Raw genomic sequence first — 13,084 nt, 5'->3', positions numbered from 1 at the left:
AAAGGCCTGCTGCCACCCTCCATGCCCCACCTCAAATCTTCTGTATGGCAGTAGTCTTTTATGACAACTGGGATTTATAAACACATCAGGGTTCATTTTTCCCATTTTTGGCATCAGAGATAAACCCATCTTAGACATAGATCTGTATGTGGTCTGTGCACTCATAACCACCAAAAGCCAAATAATTGTTTAAGGCCAGGTGTGGGGAGCCTTCGACGCTCCGGATGTTGCTGAACTACAACTCCCATCATTCCTTAGCCCTTGGTCAGACTTGCTAAGGCTGCTGGGAGTTTTAAAGTTCAGCCAACATCTGGAGGGCCAAAGGTTCCCCACACCTGCTTTACACACACCCAAAAAATTGTTTTACAACCTGAATATTCCACCCATTGTTATTTTGATCTTCATAGTTAAATGGCAGGTCATTCCAGGAGGGTTTTGCGCTGTACCACCAGTTGCTCCTTAAAGTCCCTTCATTTCAAGAGAGGTGTGGGAAAAGGGGGTTTTGCCCTGTGAGAAGCATACACATCTATTCTAAGCTGCTCTTGGCCAGGGAGTTGGAAGGGTATGGAATGGTGTATGGTATTACTATAGTGAAGCCATTCTTGATGCCGTGAGCCACATATTTTTACTACTGGTTTTACTAATGGGTAGCCCTGTGAATCCAACAGTAACTTAAAACCCAACCCTGTATGATATGGAACAGCCAAGGATGCATAATATTAGATGTGTGGAGGTGCTTAATGTAGCCTCTTCTGGCTCCTGGCATGTGATGTCTTGGTGCAGGAACCAGAATTTTACCTCCCGAAGTGGGAGGAAAGAAGGAGCTGCCGATGGGAACTGGCTCGGGGAACTGGCTGATGAAAGAGATGTCAGCACAGAGAAATAGACCTTCTTTGATTTGCTTCCCTTATACATACAGATGTAGGTGCTGCTCCAGAACACTTAAGTATGATTCATCATTTCCATAAAAAAGCTTTTATGGGAGAGGACATTCTTATTCTGGAAATGCAAGAAGAGGTGGGGAATCTGCCACATATTCACACACACCCCGTCAGTTTGCCCTGCTTAAATTGTACGCTTTGGGTAAGTGACTCGTGAACATGTGGTAGTAAATGAGTTTGTTTTTGTGCGTTGGTGCTTTTTGAAGTGTGCCCTTTCAAAAGCTGACCCATTGTGGTAACTACAAAGCTGAGGCTGACAGTATCTTCTCACAAAGTAACTCGGCTCAATATCAAGGTGCATCAACACAGTCTTGCACTGTCAGGGGCTGAACCTGAGCATGTTGCTGTGCAATTATCTGTCAAGCCTGAATTTGTTTTAGAAAGTAGCTCTTTCCCGCTTCATGGTGTGGAGCTGAGCCTCGTCAACCCAAGTTCACAGAAAGTAGCAGGTTAGGATTGCTAGACAGCAGCTTGTAAAACACTCCCCATGTTTTCACCAGACATGAGAAGTTAAAGGCATGTTTGGGGTATGAACAGGACCAGAAACAAAGGCCCCGTGTAAAAGCCAACTTAAGATCCTGTTTAGTATCAAGCTTGCAACGCCTTGAAGTCAAGATCGCAGTGCAGCCCTCGTCCTGCCTAGGGCTTCTTGGTGCTATAATACAGCACATTTTTTGGTAATCAAAAGTAAAACAAAAAGAAGAAAAATAACTTTAGCTGCCTCAAAAATCCGTTTCATTGAAGTAGGAATGTTTTCCCTCACTTTTATTGGCTATTATGTCCAAACTGGCTCCACATTTTCCATAAGGAAAGTCACTTTTTTCCTATTAAATTGAACAGTACCCATTCACAGTTCTTCGCCTTTTCTACTCCCCAAGTCGCAATTTGTTAAAGTGCAGGACAGACACCTCCACTGTGATAACTAAAGGAGTAAGTGTCAAAACAAAATAAAACCCAAATAGTGACAGACGAAATCACCTGAAAATGAATTTTGTTTATTTTAAAATATTTGCTTTTGTGAGCAAAAAAATGTATTTTTCTCCCTTTGGTCTTTGGTTGCTGGAATATTTGCACAAGCTTCAAATAATTTTCCCTGTAGAATTCACATCCCATTGCTGCTTATTTTCCTCCTGAAATGAACACCATATAAATTGCGTCCAGGAACAATAATGATCTCTTCAGGCATAAGGAAAGCGGCATGAATAACGCTACAAAATAAATTACACATGGACAAAAAATGGCTTTACTTAGGGTAAGGCCCCATTGACAAACTGAAACTTACATCTACTACTGTATTTTCTCTTTGAGCATCTGGGCTTTGACCTGTATCTCAATACTGTGCAAGCAGAGTTCTGCTTGGGCAAAAGGACTTTCCTCTCTTCTACTCTCCCTGTGCCCCCAGTTGTCCCCAGAGGGTTCCCCAAACCTCTGGAGAATATTTTGAGAGTGCATGGCAGGCTGTAGGAGAAGAGAGTGGAGTTTCACTGTGCAGGAGAGTGAGCAGAACAGCAGCATTGGATACAACCTTTACTCTTGAATGTGAAAATGTATGCCTTGGGTATACAATAAAAGAAAAAAAAAATTTAAATGCTGCACCCTGTTCTTGAAAGAGCTGCTACGGCATAGCCATATAGCCTTGCCAGTCCTCTATCTGCTAACAAATGTTTACAGTGCTGGAAAATGGTTTCTGGCATTATGACCAGAGTTGCAGAATATGGAACAGATGAAGATAAATGTGAGAGCCAGGCAGTAACACATACTCGCCAGATGTGTGCAGAAAGCAATGGTGTGGTGGCCACAAGATCTTCAGATGCGTCACAGTTAATTCATCTTCAAACCAGATTGTAGTGCTCCAAATGTTTGAGCAGCATGGAAGGGAAAGTAACAATCTCGCTCTGCCCCAGAGTACAAGTGCATCAGAAATTTTGCAAATTGTGTCTGCAAAGGTTAAATAAGTTACTTAAAAACAAAACAAAAGTAAAGATGCTCAGGTTTTGTCGCTTGAGCTTTCAAGGGACAGCAGACTCATAACAGAATCATAACATATTATAAAAATATAATCACGCTGTATATTATTTTCTCCAATCTAGCAACAATAGTTGAGTAAAAATGCTACTGTTGTATACACAAGCCTCTATACAATTTTTTTTTTAAAAAAAACCCACAGTAAGCACTCAGCTTAAGAGTTTTAAAGTGGCGTGGAGTGCCTTCCATCAGCTTGGGCTGGTGGCCCTATTGTGCCCCTATGTTGCCTATGTTCTGATAGCCCCTAGGTTAGATTACTGCAATGTGTTATACATAGGGCTGCCTCTGATGACTGTTCGGAAGCTTCAGCTGGAACAAAATCCAGTGGCCAGATTGCTCCCAGGGGCAAGACAGTTTGAGCATATTGCACTAATCCCGTCCCACCTTCTGGGGCCAATTCAGATGTGTTTGTGGGAGGTGGGGGGGGAATTGATTTTTTAAAATGTGTTTTTATCTTGTATTTTTATGTTATGAACTGCTCTGAGATCTACGAATGAAGGGCGGCATACAAATTTAATAAATAAAAATTAAAGTGTGTCCAAAAAACAACAACAACGCTGTTTAAAAGGAGAAAGCACTGGGAGGAAAAACACAACCTATTTTAGCAGGTCAACTGACCAGGCACTTGAGGAAGAATAAATACTTCAAAGCAGATAGGTAAAGGTAAAGGGGCCCCTGACCATCAGGTCCAGTCGTGTCCGAGTCCAACTCTGGGGTTGCGGCGCTCATCTCGCTCTATAGGCCGAGGGAGCCGGCGTTTGTCCACAGACAGCTTCCGGGTCATGTGGCCAGCATGACAAAGCTGCTTCTGGCGAACCAGAGCAGCGCACGGAAACGCTGTTTACCTTCCCGCTGTAGCGGTCCCTATTTATCTACTTGCACTTTGATGTTCTTTCGAACTGCTAGGTGGGCAGGAGCTGGGACCGAGCAACGGGAGCTCACCCCGTTGCAGGGATTCGAACCACCGATCTTCTGATCAGCAAGCCCTAGACTTTGTGGTTTAACCCACAGCGCCACCTGGGTCCCTATCAAAGCAGATAGCCTTGCATAAAGCATAACAGAAGAAAGGAGAAACGACCTGGATAGCCAGAGCAAGCCAGACCCCCATGATGTTGAAGGAATAGCAGAAGCATCACCCTGTTGGCACCAGCCCTGCCCCTTCTGCCCACTGGAAGTATTCAGGAAAAACCACTGGAATGAGTCAGCAAAAAAGCTGAGCTGGCCTAGTATCGACCAGATCATGAGTTGGTTTCAATGCACGATGGCGTTGGGCTGAGTCATTCTCTCCCTGCCCCTGCCTTCCACTGCAGCTGCTGTGAGCAGGAGAGTTGCAGATGTGGTGGCTGCCTTGTCACTCCACAAAGCCACCCCAGTGGGAGGGGGGTTTGGCTTTCCCCCTCGATCCTCAGGTTGTGCATGCCTTTGCAGGTGGGAGCAGAGCTCAATCTGCAGCCAAATCCCATTTCTTTGCAAACGCCATCCCTTAAGTTTTGCAGCCCACTGTGCAGCAGGAGGGTTTCTTTTCACTTGAGAATAAAATGGCTTACTAAGCAGCTTTCACCCAGCACAACTTATAAAAAGCGGAGCTTGCTCTGATTATTGGTTTTCAAAGTTTTCATGGATGAAGCTGCTTATACAGCTACTTACGAATAACTCTACTTACGAATGTTTCTACTTACGAACAGAGCTCCGTCCACCATCTTGGATGCGGTTTAGATTGGATTTTTTTCTACTTATGAATTTTTAGATATGGTTGCTTCGACTTACGAATTTTTTCTCCCAATGCATTCCTATGGGATTCGACTTACAAATTATTTCGACTTACGAATGTGCGTTCGGAACGCATTAAATTCATAAGTGGAGGTACCACTGTAATCCACTTTGCTCTCGGTATTAGGTGATGAGGCATCTTTCAAGGCACTCGAAGGAAAACCATTTACCAGAGACCCTAGCAGGATGAGTGGGCACAGAACAGCAAGGGCAAAAGGATTCTGCCATTCCACCTTTAGTTCCCCGAAAAACCTCTAAAATCTGGCTTCAGCCTCATCGCTGTTGATGTTGTCTCAACCTACAAAACCACACAAAGAAGACATTCATCACTTCTGTGTACTGGTCTAAGTGAAGGAGCCATAGAAATGTCTGCTGGTTTTAAGTTATTGGTCCAGAAGCTGTGAAGTACTGTTGTGTAAACAGGAATGCAAGGAAGCAAAGGGAGCAGGCCAACACTAATGGAGAGTCCAAGGAAACAGGGAGAACATATCTTTCCCTGTTACCGTAGCTAGCTCAGTCACTGGATACAGAGCATAATGAATATAGATGTTATTTGTGAACAGTACGCAAGGCAGGAAAGAGGGGGGGGGGAAATGCAGAACAAATAGCAGCCTTAGTTTCTGAGGAAGAGTAAAGTTTTGAGTAAACAGGTGCATGCAATATCAGGCTATAGATCTCAGTGGTAGTTTCTTTTACAGTGTTATGCTAATCATCTTTCCATTGGGTAACAACATTCTTCTAAAAGAACAAAGATAGAAATGACTTGGAGGAAACATCAAAGTTGCAATTCTTCTTCCAAAAGGCCAAAGATTGGAGTGGGTGGTGTGTACGTCTTAGCTTTGTTGTCATCGTCGTCCAAACTAGCACTTCTTTACAACTTACTGCAAACAATATTAGAAGGGAACATTCTGATTTGTCTCTCGGGGGGGGCGGGGGCGTGCAGAGCCATAAAATGCTAAAACGGCACTGGGTGTGTGTGTGAGGGAAATGGAAGCCCATTTGAGAAGATACAGGGGTGCTATTGTGTTAGGACAGAATGTCTGATTCTCAGGAATAAATACAGTAACTAAGCAAATGGCAGAGAAACAGGTGCAGCACTTCTCTTGCAAGAGAAATCAAGCCAAGGATAAAATGAGACTTGCCCTCCACATTGAGGGGGCGTGGTCATGTGACATGTCACGTGATGCCACTGGCATGTGCCAGGTGGTGGGACGTGAGGAGGGTGATCTTGGTGCTTGCTCGTCCCTGCTGCAGCGCAGCTCCTAGGCTTCTAGGCTGCGACTGTGACGAGCAAGCATGGAGATTGCCCTCCGTGCCTGTCCCAGCCACCGCCTGGCTCTGGGGTGCATGGAGGGTGCCCGGTGGCAGCAGGGGGTGGCAGTCCCCTCAATATTGGGGGAAGCACTGCCCCCTGCCCAAAAATATTGGGGGAGCTGAAGCCCCTTCACCCCCATGTACCTGTTGCCGCTGGATAAGGCCTTACAACTAAACTAGCATAGATAATGATGCTGGCTCAGATAACACCTAGAACTGAAAATGCAAAATATGATGCAAATATAGCTGATTGAAATACTCTGCCTAACTTTAATTGAAAGGTTTCTTAAATATTGTACTCTTTGTTCCCCTCTAGTAGGAAACGCACACAGTTCAGCATCACGAACAAACTTTGTTCATCCCTAACTCTAAATCCTTAATAAGTTAGAAAGCACTGGTTCCAATACTGATCCTTGGGGAACTGCACTTTCTGCATTCTTCCAATGGAGAGCTATCTATTTATTCCTACTCTCTGCTTCCTGTTTCTTAATCGGTTGCTATCCCATGACACAAGTGGTCTCCAGCAACATCCAGAAGCAAAATTTTTATTTCCAGCAAGAACAGAGAAATACTGCCTGTGCAGTGTACAAGTCGTGCCAAAATATACTTGTTTCCCTCATCTGCAAGAAATTAAGATTAAATGCACCCTGAAATCTGTTGTTCATCATTCTGCCTGAACACACACACACACACGTATTCATTCCTTTAAGATGAGAACATGAGGGAGCATCTGCTTGCAATCATATTTCTTTCCCTTTTGAAATGCTGTCCTCCTGCCTGAGCAGAAATGTGATTCTTCCTAATTCATCCACGAAGTGCTTTGTGGAGCTTTTTCTGCAAAGGGTTGGATTTCTGCAAAAATAGAATAAATATGTCCTTCATACATTGGTCCTAGCGGTTAAAAAAAAGCTGTAATACTCCCCCCCCCCATTACCCAGTTTCTTATTTCTTTCAGAAGTCCAAGGTGTGCTTCAATAAAGAGTCACTTCTTCTGGCCAAGCACGAAGGCAGGAAGCTGATTACTGGAAAGGTAATTTTATTAAATAAGAGTATGTGTTTACTATAGGAATGGGATTTTTTTAAAAAACAACAACAGCAATTTGAATTCAGATAGAGAAAGAGAAAAATTGACTGCTTTATATTATTGTACTGAAAGGTCAAATGCAGGCTGATTGTAGGAACTGTGGTTTAAATGTCATGGACTTGTAGTATTTTATTTGCTCAGGAAAATATAGCTTGCGACAGAGGTTTCTTTTAGTTCGTTCTGTATACATTATCTACAACCCTCCCACTACTCGCATAACATTTGCCCTATTCAATGTGATTTTACTCCAAAACTACTCTAGCTCTATTATATATAGATCAGCCTCTGAACAGGGGCTAGAAATTATATAGCAGCAAAATTACTCATTTTGAATAGCTGGAAAACGGTTCGCTATTATTATGTAATCTAAATATGAAGCACATTATTAAGTAGCATTGTTTACATTGGTATTTGAAGACTTGGGCCCAATTCAAAGGACCTTGCTTAATTAAAGGTTGCAATCCTATACACACAGCGGTAAGAGTCGCGGACCATTATATCCAAGGCAATTCCAAACAAATATGCATAGGGTTCTGCATGACTGAAAAACCTGGCTTTTTTTGCTGCTCTCCTTAACTTTAGTGGGGGTTTCGCACAAGTTCTGGGTATATTTTACCTGGTATCAGCTGTAGGTGTAAATACACTTTTTATCTTTAAGGGCTGATGCTGTGCTGGTTTTTATAAATTCTCCTCAGATGCCACACAGGTTCCCACAACAACAAATCATTCCTCTTTAAGAAGGCATTTTGGACATAAGTGATTGCTCCCTTTTTGAATTTTTTTCCAATGGTTGTGCTCATGTCTAGATTTTTATGCACATTTTACCTTTCCCATACCTTACTATCCAAGTCTTACTATCCAAGTGTTACCCAATAAATTTTTCCTCAGTTTCACATTTACTGGTAATTTGTTTCTAGAAAGGTAAAAAAAATCTTTTTACATGAGGCATTTACTGATGAACAGAAATGTGACATGGTTGGATTGATTTTAAGCTTCATTCAATCTGATTTTGTAGTCCAAGCTCAAAGTAAAATTTAAAAACTGTCTAAACCAAAAAGGGAGGGAGGGAGGAAGAGGAAAAGCAGAACTAGACAATGCAGCTAAGGAAGATTTGCATGTGGTTTAGATACTCTCTTAACACTGTTTATTTTAAGCCAAATAGTTATTCACCCTTAACATTAGCACTGTTTAGCTATGCTTGTGTTTTGAATTCTGCACAGTGAGTTCGTGTATCTAGAAAGGAGCAGATTTTTAGTAAACAATTAAGGAACTCTTTGGAAATACTGTACAGTAATCTGTTTCAGCAAGGGGGGGGTGTGAGAGAGAGAGGGAGGGAGGGAGGGAGGGAGGGAGGGAGGGAGGGAGAGGACTACCTTACTAGCCTAAGGCTCAAGGGGTAAACTTTTGTTTTTGAGAAATGTTTCTTTCACAGACTAAATTCTAGAGGAACATTCATCTTGCTAGAAACTTGACTTACCACAGGGGTGAACGGCACTATTCAGCGGGAAGAAATTCCAATGAAAATCCTCGCTATTACATATTTTACATGGCTGTTTATGTGTATATGTTTTAAAATTATACATATGGCTGTTTCATGATGGCCCATACTTGTAATGCCTAGGAAAGGTTTTGGCGAAGTAAGTCTTACCACAGGGAAGGAGAAAAGGCTGACTCAGGTACACTGCAGAAACCACAATGGAGTTGGCAATATCCTGTGCCTTTTGCAGTGAGGTTCTGGAGATCTCTTCTGTCAGTGTGTGGCTCTGGTTGCCCTTGTCACATCCCCTAACTTCCTCCTTTTACCTGCTTGTGAAAAGGCACTTTCCTTTCCCAGGTGAGTCTCTGCAGGCTTCCTGCTCAGAGAGCAATGTGGGCGCTGTATCCTCCCTTTTCTCTGTTGTGCTCATGAGCAACATGAGAGGATTTAAATTCCTGTCTGGATATGCCAAGGAACTAGTAGTACCGGTAGTATTGAGCTTCTTGATACCTCTGCCACTGGCTGGAGTAGAGACACTGCTGTTATCTTGAGCGCTGTGTGTGCAAAGATGCGCTGGGCACAATGAGATTGCTGGCTCCTGTGCATGGGTGGCACAGTCCTTGATTGGTAGGCTTTGTTTCTAAGGCTGCAGGGAGCATGCTTGCCATGTTGTTGTTGTTGTTGTTGTTGTTGTTGTTGTTGTTGTTGTTGTTGTTGTTGTGTATGCTTCCCTCCCTCCTCAAGTTGAGCACACAAGGGCCGAACTTCCCTCAAGGGGAGTTCAAATCCCCCTATGCTCAAAGGTGTAGGTGCTCTGCTAGCCAAGAAGGTCCTGAGGACAGCATCACAGGGAAAGCTTTGTGCCGCTCAGTTACAAAGCCATATAACTTTGTGTATGCGCAAAATGCCGGGTCGGTGCACAAACGTGCCCTGATGCTTCTCATACTACGAGAGAAAAGTCTCTCGAAGCCATTTTTACAAAATCATCTTAGAACTTCTCTTGCACTGTTAAAATGCCCTTACTTGTACCTCCATCCAAAAGAGAAAAACAGTAGGGCCACCATCTGCTCTGCTGAGAAGCCAGGCTCCTCCTTCCACTAACTTCTCCTGGCATCACCTCAGTCTGTAATTAAAAAAAGAAAAGGTGTGCAGAGCCACTCTGTTAATTTAGCTCCTCCTCCTCCTCCTCCTCCTCCTCCTCTTCCTGAACTTCTCCACCCCCAACTGTTCACTGGAAGAATTTGCAAGGAAAAATACTTCCTGCTCCCTCCAAGCCAATCATTTGCTGCTTGAGGGAAGGATGGTCTGCAAGCCTTTTTTGGTTAAGATTGAGATCACTTGGTTGCTGTTTTTTAATCATTTCATTTGCACAAAGATTCTTTGCAAATGTCAAAAAGGTTTGTAAAAAGGATGAAAACTAAATCAAATGCCCTGCCAGGGAAATCCCCACCCCCCACATTGTTCACAGTATAAATCAGGCATCCCCAAACTTTGGCCCTCCAGATGTTTTGGACTACAATTCCCATCTTCCCCGACCACTGGTCCTCTTAGCTAGGGATCATGGGAGCTGTAGGTGAAAACATCTGGAGGGCCGCAGTTTGGGGATGCCTGGTATAAATGATCAGTGATTTAAAAAAATGGATATATATATATATATATATATATATATATATATATATATATAGTCTTTTTACTGGAACATTTCAGTATCTAATATGTAAAGTCTGTCCTAATTGCTCATATAGTGGCCTCTTGGGTACGGGAGTTCCACTCTATATAAATGTGGTTTCACACTGCATAGAATGAGCGCTTTGTACTTGCCCGACTTTCTGCTCACAGAGAGGATTTTTGTGCATTCCATTCTATTGCCCCCAATTTACAAAGTGATTACCCACACCAAATTACACTGGTCACACATGCTGTCACATACTTGATACGAAAATATGTGCTAAGCAGCAGCAGAAGATACTTCTTCAAAAGCATTCATATTTCAGAATGCTCAGTTGGGCGGGGGAGGGGGGGGGGAGTAATCTCCTCTGAGAGCTTCTCTTCACATCATCACCATGCAGTTAACTGGTGCTGAATCTTTGCACGCTGAATAAACTACCCTACTGCAACTCTGTTCTCTGGTATTCCTTTGTGCATCTGCATCAGGGCAAGAGTCAGAGACAGAAATGAAATGGGAAGTGCTTTAGTGTAGGCAAAGCTATAATTTTCCGCACAATTACCCTAGTCCGGTCCTACCTTGCTTTGTGTATTAGATCCAAAACTTAATGCAGCTTCACAAATGCTTTATTAAGTAGAGGCTTCCATTTATCAGGGGACAATGCATCCTAAGGGAAACATGCTTGCAGAACTGAAAGGTTTTAAAGATAATTAGAATGAGGCTATAGAATCTAGTACAGGCATCCCCAAACTCAGCCCTCCAGATGTTTTGGGACTACTACTCCCATCATCCCTAGCTAACAGGACCAGTGGTCATGGATGATGGGAATTGCAGTCCCAAAACATCTGGAGGGCTGAGTTTCGGGATGCCTGATCTAGTATATACAGGTGAAACTCGGAAAATTAGAATATCGTCGAAAAGTGCATTTATTTCAGTAATGCAACTTAAAAGGTGAAACCAATATATGAGATAGATGCATGACATGCAAAGCCTTTATTTGTTGTAATTGTAATTATTTGTCGTTAGGCGGGTCAATTATAAATGAAATGTAATTAATGAAATGTAATAGCAATGTTTATTTTTGTATTATTGTAACTATTTGTTTTATTACTGTGGAATTTCCAAAAGAAAGTATTTGTAAAAATTAAAAGAAAATAAGTTGCATTACTGAAATAAATGCACTTTTTGATGATATTCTAATTTTCCGAGTTTCACCTGTATTATTTCCCTCCTCTTCAGTGGTAGGAACACTTCCTTCAATCTGCCCCCCCCCAAAAAAAAAACCCAGGAACAATGCGGTCCATGAGATCTGCAAACTGTCCAGCATAACTGAAACAATTGCTGCTCCCATACTGAACATTCCTGCCAATTTCAATTGATGGGCAGCACTCTGTTCTCTGCACCATCTGGCTGAGAAGTTGCATCTCCTGGGGCAGATTCCAGGCCCTTCAGAAGGGTAGCATCCTGTCTGTGACATCCACTCTCCAATGAGGCGTGCCCAAATCTCAGCGAGAGCCCAAAATCTATTCACCGCTAGAAGATCGCATAAAACATTTTCATTTGGGCTCTTGAGGATTGATCTATTTGTGGCATTTCGGTGTTCTAATAGAATATTAACTTTATAGTTCTGTTGCTGATATTTTTGCTGCACTATTGATTCATTTAATGGATTGTAATTGTTTGTGGGTTCTGTAGCTTTGCCTTGAATTGCTGTTTTTATGGAGAGAAAATTGAAGTAGAAATGGGGTGGGGTGGGGGGAAACCAGGAGCAGGTCTTCAGCTATGCAGAGCCCTAAGGCAGTGGCTGGAAAGCGTATTTCTTCATGACAAACAGCACAGTAGTAACACTCAAGCCCAACTAGTTGCATCCTGAATCTTGATACACAGGCACAAGGAACAACCTGTAAAAACATTTTCATCATGCAGTTATTAGGATGGATGATAATGATAATTCTTGACTTTTCAATAACTAAACACACTGAGCAACCAAAACTGATTTTGCCAAAACAGATTAAGGTAATGATTAGGAAACACATGAAAAAAACCTTTATATGTCCCAAAGGAAGCCCTTAAAACAACATACCCTCCAACTTTTCTCTAGTGAAGAATAGGGACATTCTACCCCATCATCATCATCATCATCATCATCATCATCATCATCATCATCTTACTATATATACCCCTACCATCTAATTGGCTTGCTCCAGCCACTCTGGGCAGGATCCAATATATATACATTAAACATTTAAAAACTTCACTATACAGCACAGGGCTGCCTTCAGATGGTTCGGGCGCTGCGTAACTCCATACCCACCAATATTTCTCCAATTAAAATAGGGACGTCCTAACGAAAAGCCTAGGACTTGCCGATCAGAAGGTCGGCAGTTCGAATCCCCATAACAGGGTGAGCTCCCATTGTTTGGTCCCTGTTGCTGCCAACCTAGCAGTTCAAAAGCACCTCAAAGTGCAAGTAGATAAATAGGTACCACTCCGGCAGGAAGGTAAATGGCGTTCCCGTGCGCTGCTCTGGTTCACCAGAAGCAGCTTAATCATGCTGGCCACATGACCTGGAAGCTGTACACCAGCTCCCTCGGCCAATAAAGCGAGATGAGCGCCGCAACCCTAGAGTTGTCCGCAACTGGACCTAACAGTTAGGGGTACCTTTACCTTTAACAAAAAGCGGGACATTCTGGGATCAAATCAGAAACTGGGATGACTTCTGTAAATCCAGGACAATCCCTGGAAAATAGGGGCATTTTGAGGGTCTGAAACGGGTGGGGGTCTTCCAGCCCGGAGCACAAATGCTA

The 13,084-nt window shown here is 42.9% G+C and overlaps 1 protein-coding gene across 1 annotated transcript in view; it reads left to right on the top strand.

Annotated features, from left to right (window-relative positions):
* Nucleotides 1-13,084, top strand: part of ECRG4 (ECRG4 augurin precursor) — a 28,731-nt gene that overhangs the window by 5,181 nt on the left and 10,466 nt on the right. The window contains exon 2 of the mRNA XM_035115067.3: nucleotides 7,006-7,080. The gene's annotated coding sequence lies outside the window, so the exon portion shown is untranslated. The remainder of the gene's footprint in view (nucleotides 1-7,005; nucleotides 7,081-13,084) is intronic.

The sequence above is a fragment of the Zootoca vivipara genome, chromosome 4, assembly GCF_965207765.1.
Source record: "Zootoca vivipara chromosome 4, rZooViv2.hap1.1, whole genome shotgun sequence".
NCBI classification, from domain to species: domain Eukaryota; kingdom Metazoa; phylum Chordata; class Lepidosauria; order Squamata; family Lacertidae; genus Zootoca; species Zootoca vivipara.
Note: the sequence above shows the minus strand (reverse complement) of the source record. Positions and strands in the feature narration are given on the sequence as shown.